The following is a 13,334-nucleotide window of genomic DNA, read 5'->3' on the forward strand; positions in this document are numbered from 1 at the left end:
CATCGCACAACTATTACAGCATAATGCCAACACCACTTATACTATCGCACTCCCACACAGACTCGAACTGCCCACTTTCAACTAATTGCTGTAATTACCAGCGATATTAGGCAACTCGAGACGCCAGCTAGCGAATGTTTTGTGTGTTTGTACGTATTTAGTATTTGAAAAGGAGGTAAATGAAAGCTCCCCTCAGCATGCTCTGAACTTGCGAGGAGGATGGTTCGTAAGCTCGGCTACAGCAAGGACCTGTGGCATTTACAATTCTTGTGGTATTTCTTGGTTTGTTGTTTTTGGCCCTTAGCGCCATGTAGTTAGTTGGACTCGTATCGCTGGAGTGGAAAATTTAAATAAATAAATGCTCAGTATTTAAGCGACTGACAATGACAAATTCCAAATTGATTACTCGCTAGCCAACGAACCAACCAACCGACCATAAACCTTCTGACTCCTAGTCACTTTGAATTTAGCTTGCTTTTGTTTGTTGTTATGACGCCACGTGCGACATGCAGCATGACCTCCTTAGAAATTCGGAAATATATAGGTATGTATAGAGTTGCGAAAATTAACCAGTTTGGAGATAGTTGAGGTTTGATGAAGGGGGGTGAACAGTGAATGAATCCGTTGTATATATTTCATGCTGAGACATTTTTGTGGCTGCTAGAAAAGAAGTGCGGATTTGGTCAGGGAGATAAGGAGTAACAACATACATATTTTATTATTGTTAGAATTAGTTAATACCGCATCCAAGCAGGGCAATGCCGAAATGGATACTTAACTAAATGGCATTACTGTAATATTTTAGGCGAAAGTTAAAAGTGTTTACTAAAAAATATGCTATTACAAATTTTTTTTTATTGCTAGTTACCGCATGATTCGTAAGTGCGTATGCCAACCTGCACTGTGTGTGCAATTTATTGATTATGTTTATGGTATGTATTATGTTTTTCTTAAGCCTTAATATCAATGGCTGAGTGGATGATCGCCCTATCTCGGCTCGATTCGAAAACGTCCTATCTCAGAAAACTTTTATAAGCACGCCCTATTTCAGAATTTGGTTGAAGAACGCCCTATCTCAGAGTTTGATTGAAGAACGCTCTATTACAGAATTTAGTTCAACATATTTTCAATATATTTTCGGTTGAGATAGGCTTTTTTTTTGAGGCAACTTCTGAGATAGGACATTTTCGAACCGGGGCCGGACTAACCACGCCGGGGTCCCTAGGCAATGTAATTTTCTGGGCCTCTTCACCCATTTCTAACTTCCTGAATTAAGTTTTTATATATACCATAATTAGGCTATTTCTTCACTATATCATTCATCACCGTAAAGGCCATGCCAGAAAAAACTTTGAGGTTTTGCGTGACATTTATAACCAGGGAACGGATTTTTAGGACCTAAAAACCTATAAAAAAGGCAAAATAAAGTAACGAAATAGGCTGGAAAAGGCAAAATAAAAAGCGAAAAAGGCAGGAAAAGGCACTAGGTATTGTAAAAAAGGCAAAAAAAGGCAAAATAAAATAGCGAAAAAGGAGGGAAAAGGAAAAAAAAGGTATTGCAAAAAAAGCAAAACAAGGCACTAAAAAAAGACAGAAAATACGAAGAACAATCAAACAATACATTTATTTTAGAAATGTTTATATTACAAGTAAAAAGAGAAAAACTATGAACTAGTTTCATTATATGAAAAATTTGTACTTTGATTCTTTAACTATTTTATCCTTTCGAGTTTCTAACTCATAAAACTTTAATCTGTATAGTAGTAGTAACATTGAACCACAAGATGCATTTTGAAGTTTTCTGGCAGCATTTTCATTCGATTTTCGCCAAGAAAAGCCTTGAATGTACTAAATGCGCGCTCGACGTAAGGTGATACAAAGTGAAACGTTCATATTATCAGGAATAAGGGCGTTTTCCTTGCCCTTTACAATTTTATCCACACTCCTTATTGTCTCTAAGCCTACGTTAGCTGAGAAAACGGCTTTGAATTTTTCCAACACCAGTTTGGCAAGAGGTCCCTGCGCTTCTATTAGCCGCATGGGCATGTGTATATTTTTTAATCTTAAAAAAAAATTGTAAATGCTATAATCACTTTTTTAAAGGTAGAAAAGGCAAAAAAAGGCAAATATCTTAAAAAAGGCAAAAAAAGGCAACATCAAATGTGTATATATGGAATCATGGAAAGCTAAATCGTGGACATTCTTAATCGAATATACTCTATCTCTTTAGCAGAAAAAAGGCAATTTCCATAAAATCCGTTCCCTGTTTATAACTTTGCCGGCCAAGCACAAGACGCAAAAGGTATGCCACAGTGGACGTCAAGGAAACAGTTTTGTACTGTTCGTTTACTCATGAAATTTTCTGTGGATTTTATATATTTAGTTTAAAAAATATCAGCAGTCTACTTGAATTTGATTGTTTCTGCATGAAAACTCGAATTTGGACGAAAAAAAAAATTAAAAATTTAACCAGCTGATGGTAAACGCGCGCAAAAAGAAGGGAGTTGGCCATATTTTCGCTTCGCGCTGCAGCTAAAACGATCTATGTGGCATGCTTGGTGCATTTTTATACATTTCATCTTATCTGTCAAAGCGAACAAGCCTTTTATCTGGCATTAGTTTCAGATATGCCTTCGTAATGTACTTACACAATAAAGCAAATGATCGCGGGATATAAAAAAGCAATAATATTGCCATTGAGAGCAAATTTCTGATGACAAAGTTAAATGGCACTTAAGTTTAATTTTGAATAGTTCTTTGAATGACATTTAAATTTCGTTGGGTTTCAGATCACCTTAATTTAAATATGACAAACAAGTGGTAGCACTATTGCTTCTTTGTTTGTTTACATTTTGTGCTGAACGGCTGATTTTTGTTTGGTATAAACACAGGGTTGCATATCTAATATTTAAATAACCAATATTGGTAAATTGCTCACCTGAAATTGGACCTGAGGATGCAAAACTTCACATTAAATTTTCACTCTGGAATATTTTGAAATACTGTTTCTCTCTGCTGGGGCCCCTATCCGTTGCGGGCCCCTAGACAGTTGCCTTCACTGCCTTATGCATAATCCGGCTCTGGCTGTATGTCTATGTTGTTGTGTTGTTGTACACCTCGTACAACCCTACGGCACATCGTTGCATCAGCTCCGGAACTCGCCGTAGTTTTCTTGAACGTTCTAAATTCTGATTTTTCAGATATGGTCATTGTAAACGATTTTGGACATAATGTGAGGCATGAAATAAGATTCATATAATCTGATTTTTGTTCGCTGAGAGAGGTAGCATTTCTTGAGATCATCTACCGAATTTTAAGCAAACATTTACTTTTGCTAATATAATTGTTGAGGGAGTTATGTATGTATAGAGTGACCCTGTCTTAAAGCTCGTTTAATGTGAAACTGCTTATAATCAATATATATAATACGCGAAGACATTTTTTGTGCAGCATAAAATATTTGCACCGTTCGTTCGATTTTCAAAAATGTCAAGTTAAAGCGCTTGGCCTGTAGATATGTAAACTGGTTATATTTTTTCGAAAAGAGATGCCACCTATTAAATAATTAAAGTCAAGTTATTTTCTAATCAATGCCCTTAGATCCGCCCGGGCGTTCGATTTTCAAAATTGAGGTAAACAAGTTAAATCAATTATTAAATATTGATATCAATCGAAATGGTTTTGAACTTAGCTACGTATAGGAGGGTTGCCACATGTTAAAAAAATGTAATTCAATTTTAATTAAGGGAATTTGGTAAGTGAATAAAGTATCGCTATATGGGTGTCATACAAAAGAGGTTTAAGAAGGTAGTAGTTTGAAAATATTTTGGAATAGGGTTGCCACCTATTTGAAAAGTCTAATTCAACTATTTTTTCAATGAAATATTAACGATGGATGTCAAATGAAAGAGCTTCAGGAAATACTTAGTTTGACAATTTAGAACATTTTTGATGTTTTTGTGGGTTGCCCCAGTTTAAAGGACTAAACTAAAATTATTTAATAAGTTAAATGAATTACTAAACGATGGTTATCAATGGAAATGGGTTTAAAATCCTTTATTTCAGAACTATGGCTAGGAGGATTGCCACGTGTTTAAAAAATAAATTTCCACTTAATTCATCAGTTACATGAAATATTTATAACAATATGTCAGACGAAAAATATTTAAGGAAATTTTAGTCTGTTTTGAGAGTGGTATTTCGTTTAATTATACATACATAAGTTACATGAAATTATAAAATATGTATATCAAAAGAACGAGTGTTAAGAAGTCTTTAAGCTGAGCATTTGTTTTTTTTTTTTTTTTTTGAAAAAATTAAGCTCAAATTATTTAATAAGTTAAATGGATTGTCAAAAGATCAATCGAAATGGGTTGGAAAATAAGTTATTTCTCAACTGTATTTAGGAGAGTTGCCATGTGCTTAAAAAAATTAAATTCAATTTAATTGATCAGCTAATTGAAATATGTATAACAATGCCAGGCGAAGAATTTTAGTTTGAAAATACTTTTAAAGGGGTTGCCACCTGTTTGAAAAGTCGAATTTGTTTTACTTATACGAAAAATACATAAATTAATAAAAGAGTTTTAACAACACTATAGGCTGATAATATTTATAATTAGAGTTGCCATCTGCTTTTTTTGATGGTCATCACATCTGCAAGTCAAATTAAAGAACTGGGATTCTGCATAGATGTGCACAGGTTTTATTTTTTGAAGTTACAGGGAGATTTGAAATTAGATGAAATGAAAACCGACACCATGCGAGAGCTCTCATCACTGAGAAATGGTTTAGATTAATCATTAGGAATATTTTTAGGGGTTTTTGAATAATGTTTCACCTGTTTAAAAAATTTGATCAAATGTTGGCGTTTTGACGCCATGCGGGTTTACTAGTTATTACTTCTTACTCCAGATTATTTTACACATACATAAGTATTAGGGCTCAGTTATGCCACTAGACCTTGCAATTGCACATAAAACTTAACCTCTGAAATATAGCCGTTATTCCCAATAACGATACTTCTTCCTCTCTCGCTCTAACTACCTACAAGAATGCCACTTTTATCAACAAATCTACTAAATTCAACAGCCTTTCAAGTAAAGTGTGTTGGCTAGCCACTTAAACACAAGTCAATTTAAGTTAAAATAAATATGCATAGCTGAGCCTTAGTTTTAATAGATACCAATTACACATTCACGTATGCCAATTCTTCTTTCTCACCTTTTTTGTTCTGTCAGACGTGGCGCTCATTATAGCGCGCTTCAAAAATTTTTTGGAAAAAAATAGAAGGAGTGCAGCCCGGTTGTATGCTGTTGAGTTGTAAGCTAGTTAAGAAAAATTCCAAAAATGGTCGAAATCGGCTACTCCCAAGGAGTATAGATTTTTCTTTTAAGAAATACGAAATTTTTTTTCTATGATTGTTCCCAGCGTTCAAAAAAGTGGCGTTCACTGTATCTATTTCTCTATCTGTAAGCACCGAATTTTTTGCTTTAACAAAATCGGTTAACAATTCAATGTTTTTACCGCATTTTATAAGCTCTTACACTTCATTCTTCAGATGACAAAGAAAATTAATTCATTTTTATCCGACTTCACCAAAAAGGAGAAGGTTATCAATTCGGAATATTTTTTTTATGTAAGTTACCGCATAACTTTGGACCACGTAAGCCGATTTATATAACTCTTTTTTTAAGGTAAGGTGTGAAAAGGTGAAAGGTTTGGTTTAAATCCGATTATTGTATAATGAAGAAATTAACGATAATCTTAAATCTATATATGAGAATTGAAGTCGGTTTTGTTTTTTGCTTAAAAATTACGCGTTTTTTAATGTTGTCATATATATATTTTGGCTTGCCGTAAATCAAGTGTTAATAAAGTGATGTTATTATCATTTGCAGCAAAAGAGTTTAAGCCTCAAAGTATGCAACATATTTTAATACACCTTTGCATTAAAATTTTCGTGACCTTTGTCAGAAAATGAGTAAGTTTGTTCAGCGATCGGTGACAGACGGTGAATTTTTTCATGTAAATCGAAAGAAGATACCCTCACCTTTCATTTATTTATAGTAAGAATACCGAGGTCCACTTGTATCAACTTACGTCGAGCGCAAATTTAGTATATTCAAGGCTTTCAAAGTGCATCTTGTGGTTCAATATTACTACAACTATAGAGATTAAAGTTTTGGAGAAAATAGTCAAAGACTCAAAGTAAAATTTTTTGATATAATGAAACTATGTTGTTCATAGTTTTTCTCTTTTTTTGTAAAATATATATTTCTAAAATAAATGTATTTTTTGTTTTTTTTTCGGTTTTTGTCTTTATTTAGTGCCTTCTAGTGCCTTTTCCTGTATATTTTCCCTCTTTTTTGTAGTTCGTTCCCTGGTAATACTAATGTGCGTGAACTCCAAAAGAAAAAGGAATTAATGGGATTATTGTAATACATACCTCTGATGCAAAACTTAACCTAATAATGCCTTTGAAATGCCATAAATGCCATCATTATTATATGAGGTTACGTTAAAAGTCGGAAATATGAGCCAATTTTTAGTTGCTCTTGTGCGCGCTTTCTAGTGAACACGTTGCGCGCATAGGCGGTGAGCGTGCATGGTTCACGATGCGTGCGCGCTGTGACAAATGTTGCTGTAAGTAAAAAACACAAAAGATCTAAAATTTGTTTTTTACAACTATTTTCTTCAATAAATGCCATTTTCGAAAATATAAACGAAATGGAAAACACTCATTGAAAACATATTTTTAATGCAACTTGAATATATATAATGTTTAAATTTAAATTTTTTTTTCTAAACTATAACGATATATTTTTTTTAAAGCTCTAATGACACTACGCTTACAAAAAAAAAAATCATCAACTTTCGTCAAATACTTTAAGGGAAAATGAGTTTTGAAAAAAGAATTGCTTAAAAATATATTTTCAGAATCCCCGTCACATCTAAAAACCTCTCTACCCACAAATTTCACGCAAAAATTCGAACTTGACTGAAATCGGAGGACCAGTTGAGAAATTCTCACTCAACTTTCTTTACTCTGAGTGCCAGATCACGCATGATTATATGGTAAGGAGTCAATGGTTGGGAGCCTTCAGGCTGCAGTTGGGCAAAACTTATGTTGCTGTCAATATCAGAAAGTCTAGCCAGGGATTTGCTTTCATTGGGCCGACTGGTCATTTCTTTTGGCACAAACACCTGACTTTGATCGGCATATATGGCAACCCCATGTGCCCTTCTGGAAGAAGAACAGAGTCTATGCTTCTACCTCGTCTTCTTAAGGTTTATGTATGAGACTTTTGGTAGCAACGATCAATCAATTCCCGCTTATTTTACAATAACTTTCATTGAAAAAAAAATCTTTAGAATTTCAAAATGTATCTACATACTGAAGGTGCGTAAAGAGTTCTTTTTCGATATTTTAAATTATGAATTCATCTTCATCATATTTTCAGTCACTTTTATATTAACGCATACATTAAAGTATGAATGCCATCTAACTATGACCAGAGTAGTCTATTAAGCAGTCGGGGCGTTCACCACACGTGATCCAAATGGAATTTGCATGTTCCGTACCAAAGTGCATCCATCATTTTCGAGTGCAATGGGTGGTGGTGATACGCTACTGAACACCTTGCTGTGCTGACATTTTTATTTTCGCACAGCAACGCAGCTTCCACAGTGCCAAGTACTATTAGGTAACGTTAACTATGCGAACGTTAAAAATTGGTAGTGGCAAAACGGATCACTCCTTATAGCCCTCACCGCGTTTGCCACCATTGACAAATAAAATTTATGGAACACAAGCGCCATTTCTACACTCATATAATTTCCATCATCCATACGGTGTTGCACGCAAAGCAAGCGTTAAGCTGAACACGGCACTGACTCGACGTTGGCGCATTATGGCGAAATCTAATAAAAACGAAATGGCACATTTGCCTCCCGCAATTCCTTTCGAATGCATTTTTCATGACTGCATTTAGCACAACAGCTTTCGTTGAGGTTTGCACCTTTTGGTTAATTTTACTAGTCTTGAGAGTGATTCAAAAACTTGCATGCATATGTATATATGTATAAGTTACATAATTTATGTATATATTATAAGGGGTCCTACTGAGCTAAATAGTATATTTATTAGCCTCGATTTAGATTTCGCTCTTCCCAGATTCTTATTTTTATCTAAGCTTGAATCCAATTATCTCTAATGATGTAATTTAGTTTGTAAGCTTTATCTTTAAAATGATGTTGTACCTCTAGTCCGTAAGGTTTGTAACCATAGACTTAATAAAAAAATGAAATGAAATGAAATGAAATGCCATTGTTTTGCTTGAATTTCAATTATAATCTAAGACTATGTTCAAACAGGCACCTAATTGGCAATTAAAAACCCTTTCACCAATTTAAGCCTTAATTGTTAGCCAATTTATCATACGAAAATTCAAATTATCAATTGCAAATAATTAATTGGCAATTAATTTGTGTCAGATTCTCTATGCAACCCTGCTAGGTATGCTTAATTTTGGAGGTATGTTTATTAAACAAATAGCAATCAGCTGTTCGTTTCTGGTCCTCTTTTATAGCTGATATTCCATCAGGGATAGAAAATTTTATTATAAAATTGTACTTAGTTTACGGTAGACTTTACCTAAAAGTCTATAGATATACCTAAAAAGTACATATGCATTTCTGTATAATGAAAATAGGAGGATAACCATTCCCGTCGATACAATATCAACTTCTGTACTCACATTAAACAAATTTTGGCTATGAAAAGTATTACTTCGAGCAGCGCGAGACAAAACTATGTTGTAGAAAAGGTGAATCACTTTCCTCCCAGTTCTTCGATCTGTCGTTTTAAAATGAAATATTTTCGGTCTATCTTACGAAATCAACTACAGTTGCGTTACTTTGACAACCCTTCTGTATCATTTGTATGCCCCTTCACAAACGACGGAAGCTATTAGACCAGTTGCCCGCACCAGAAAATGAATTGAAATGTCAATAAAAATAACAACTGATTTCCTGAGAAGTTATTTGGCTACGTTCCAATGTACTTAAAATTGTGTGTTTGTACCGAATGTACTTTCAAACTAAATAAAGGTATGACTTTTCCATCACTGTAGGTAATCCAGCAGCTGATTTCGTATCGCTAATTGCACAGCTGACGTGTGTGTGAACACCAAACTCAATTACACAATTTAAAGCTTAATTGCCTCAGCTAATTGGCCTGTTAGAACATAGTCTATGATGCCAAGTTGCTTTGAAGCCCTAGGAGTGTTTTCCGTAAAGTCTGTCAAAAATTTGAGAATATGAGTTGAATTCTTATGCCATTATCCGTAACTGCCGTCCCTAAATTGGAGCGCTAAGCGTTGCGTTATCCATTGTCGACGAGTGTCAGCGCGCGCTATCCCCAAATCAACGCGTCGTATGGTTTGACGTTTTCTCAGATCCTCTCGTTTTTATTCTCGTTTCCTCTTTCACTTTTTTGTCCTTTCGCTTTCTTTCCGTCTTCCGCATCCAACTTCAACACGTAACGCCCTGTCAAAAATGAAAATTCCATTTGCTCGGCGTTAGCGCCGCGTTATTGTGGGATGCTTCATACAAATTGTATGGGCATGAGGATTTTTGACAGTTGTTTGTCGCTTGACGCGCCAATTTAGGGATGGCAGTAAGTGCATGTTGGCATCAAATCTGCAATCCACTGGACAGTTGCTTCGCTTAATTATGTCAGTTTCAAGAAGGGTGAAGAGAGAGAGAGAGAGAGAGATATACATATAGATATGCATTACCAAACATATATTAACCCTTTCGACCCGGATGGTACATATGTGTACCACTTAAAGTTTAAACATCCCTAGAAGTTTCTAATTGAATGTTTCTGGATTGTGAAATGTACCTTATCGTCTCTAAGGTTTCCTGAATGCAATCCTAAAGGTTTCGCTACATTTGTTTGCTGTTTGTGTTTACGACGCCGTTATTTGTGAGTTGCGTTCCAGCAAAGTTGAAACGCGTAGTTAGTTTTTACACGATATTGAGTGCTGAAGCGCCGAAAATATTGAAAATAAAGCATAATTGAAGTTTTTACGAATTTTGACAATTGTGGCAGGTAAGTACTTATAAAAAAATATTGGTATGGTGGTACATATATGCATTAATAGTCCGTTGGGTAGTAGATATTGCAGATCCCCGTTTTGAAGAAATTTTGTTGTTCTTCTAGAAAATGGATCCTGAAGATATTCGAAAAATTCTGGAAGATGAATCTGATAGTGCTAGCGATTTAGAAGACTTTTCTGCAGGAAGCTCTGATGAATTGGTACCAAGTCGTGTCTCTAGCTCCAGCGGTAACGAGGATTCCGCAGAAGACGGAAGCTCTGAAGGACTGTACAAAGTGGTGCTTCTGGTTCCAGCGATAACGAAGATTTAGCAGACGACATAGTGAGTGAGGTTGTCGAGGAAGTAGCGTCGAACGCATGGGTCATTTATAATGACCTGAACCGAAACAAGATTCCATTCAAATCATTTTTAGTTACCTTAGCTGAGGCATTGATCCAGGAAGGCTTACAAACCACAGCCGTTCGTCGATCAATAAAACCAGGCCGCGCACCACTAACTCTCAATCACAAGGCAATGCATCTTCCTGTTGAAGGAACTACCCGACGTCGTTGTACCAATTGCAGTGCTCAAAACAAACAGAGACGCACTAAGACCATCTGTAAGGAATGCCAAGTTCCGATTTGCAAAATGTGCTTTGCACCATATCATATGTGAATTATATGTATAGCACATTTTTCATTATAACCTTCCTCTTCTTCACTAATCTGTATAAGAAATCAATAAAATATGAAGTACTTTTTGTTATATTTATATCATTGTACCTATTATTTATTTTTGATATAGTGTGTTTTACTGGACGATTGGAACTTATTTGTGCCACATAACATCCCGGATGGTACAATGGTGTACCACCACCCCCCGAGCCACCCTTTTATTGTTTTTCAGATTTTAATTCAGTAATAGTTTATATATTGCCTAAGTAACTGGCTCCAATCAAAAATTTTATTATAGCATTGCTATTCAAAAGCCGGGTCGAAAGGGTTAATTTATTTTAAAATGTATGACATTTGATACTATTTTAAGTAGTTAAGTACAACAAAATTGCGGGTTGGGTTACTTCTGCTCTCACGGCCTCATATAGGAAACCCACCTTTTCAGACCCCGAGATTGGAAAATATAATAATTATTTTTTTCCTTTTGTCAGTTTTTATTAATTAAAACTCAGCCATCAATTCTTTAAAGATTAAAAGCACCTTTTCATAAAGGGGTAATACTCGACACTAGCTTGCTGACGCTATCAAGTAAATATAACAATATTTATTTCTTTACAAATGAGGTGTGAAAAAAAACAAAATTGAAGAGAGTCGTTAATTTTCAAACCATTTTGTTAAGATATTGGTTATTTAATTCATAATTGCAATATTTTGAGCTTTTAATCTCATGTGGCGTTGTCTTCGAGCTTAAATTTAAAAGATATAAATAGAACCAAACTTTACCACTCGAATGCGTACTTTTACTTGTTGTTTTTCCCATGTCCATTTCTAGGTTCAATTCGAAATACAATACAATAATACAAAGAAAGCATCAGTATATTTTATTTCTGGACCCCAGCGATGGAGCTGTCCAATATTCGCAACCACGCCTTCACGCTAGCTACAAGTAAAAATGCTCAAAGCTGGACATCTTCATCTGAGATACTTTAGAAATATAATAGACTGATGCTATGTATTTTTCCTTTTTGGAATTCAGTGTTTATGTATACATAAAGTTCTTTGGGTTGCAATTGGATTTTTCTCCATTAAATTTGTGGTTTTTTTTAAAATAAGTTTAACATTTCCTGAAATTCGGTGTTCTGAGATGGAGAGTTCCCTCTCCACTTTCCCACTAACAATTCACAATAGGGCAGTTTATTCACTTACCAACACTATCTTTTAACCGCCCTGGCTGAACTTGGATAAATAGCCGAGTGTTGCTTTGCAAGTATTTCGTCATTTAAGCGAGTGTTCTTTTGTAGCTCGGTTGCAAAAGATTGCACCTATTATTGCAAAGTGTAAGTAAGGAAATGTAAATTTTTTAATTGTTCTCTAATTTGATGAAAATTTTGACAGTAGACAAACTTAATTTAAAGCTTATGCTGTTACATTTAACATTTACTTTGGCAGCGGATAATTTGTACTCTAGTATTTACAAAACCGGGTAACTGGATAATCTAAAAAATACTCGGGTATATGGGTACCCGGGAAAGTGTAGAAAAGTTTAGTTCAACCGTATTTGCGATTATTTAACGCAAACAAACTTAAAATATAGGACAAATAATTATATGAACAATTTTTCTATTGTAGGGCGAATAATCACGATATGAAGTCTTTTTCGGCACATCTGTGAGTCAAAGCCCATCACACGCCCTACCGGGTATCATCAGGGCTAGAACAAAGTTATAATACCTTTGTGCACAAATATTTGCTGTAATAAACAATTGGGTAATACATCTAAATGCGTAAATGCCTCGTAACCATATAAACTTCGTAAACTTAATTAATTTTGTATCGAAAATCGTTTTTTACGAGGCTTACGCGGTTAAGACGCATTTACGCGTTTCCATGAATACTCATGATATTTTGCAAATGTGTAACTGTCATTTCATACAAATTAGCTAATTATGTAAGTATCTTTGAAACTATTTCCCATAACGCACAAAATTATGCATTTCTCATTCCCTATATAATTAGGCAACATGCAACATATTACTGCTGTGTGCATGTACATACATATGTATAAAAGTAAGTGAGTATGAAACATTTGACGTTTATCGCATGTCCTGCAAGTTCCGTTTCACCTCAACAATCATAATTACTAGCTATCAGTGACACGATCGATCGCACTTTGGTATTGCTATAATGCGCTCACTGCGTCATGTGCACCTTTGCAAGTGGTCATTAGAGGCACTGTTGCCAACTTGGTGCTTTTCGCACTAAATTAAGTGCTTTTCTTTATTTAAAACGCGAAATATTCTGAGTTTGATGCTTTTTTTTTAAGTTTGAAGACACTGGATGGAGGTAAAATTTATGGCAATCGTAAGTTTTGTAAGCAACTTTAGAAAAATTAAAAAAAAAAAATTATCGCACAATGACAATCATAGCCGAGAGACCAACAAAATATCGAGCCTTAACCGCCGAAATATATTAAGCGACATCTTTTTCAAAATTTTGTTTTTGGTGCAGAAATATTCTTAGAGCATCTAGATGCATTTCTGCATGAAAAACAAAATA

This window comes from Rhagoletis pomonella, unplaced genomic scaffold, assembly GCF_013731165.1.
Source record: "Rhagoletis pomonella isolate Grant_MI unplaced genomic scaffold, Rhpom_1.0 Rhpom_scaffold_00010, whole genome shotgun sequence".
Taxonomy (NCBI): domain Eukaryota; kingdom Metazoa; phylum Arthropoda; class Insecta; order Diptera; family Tephritidae; genus Rhagoletis; species Rhagoletis pomonella.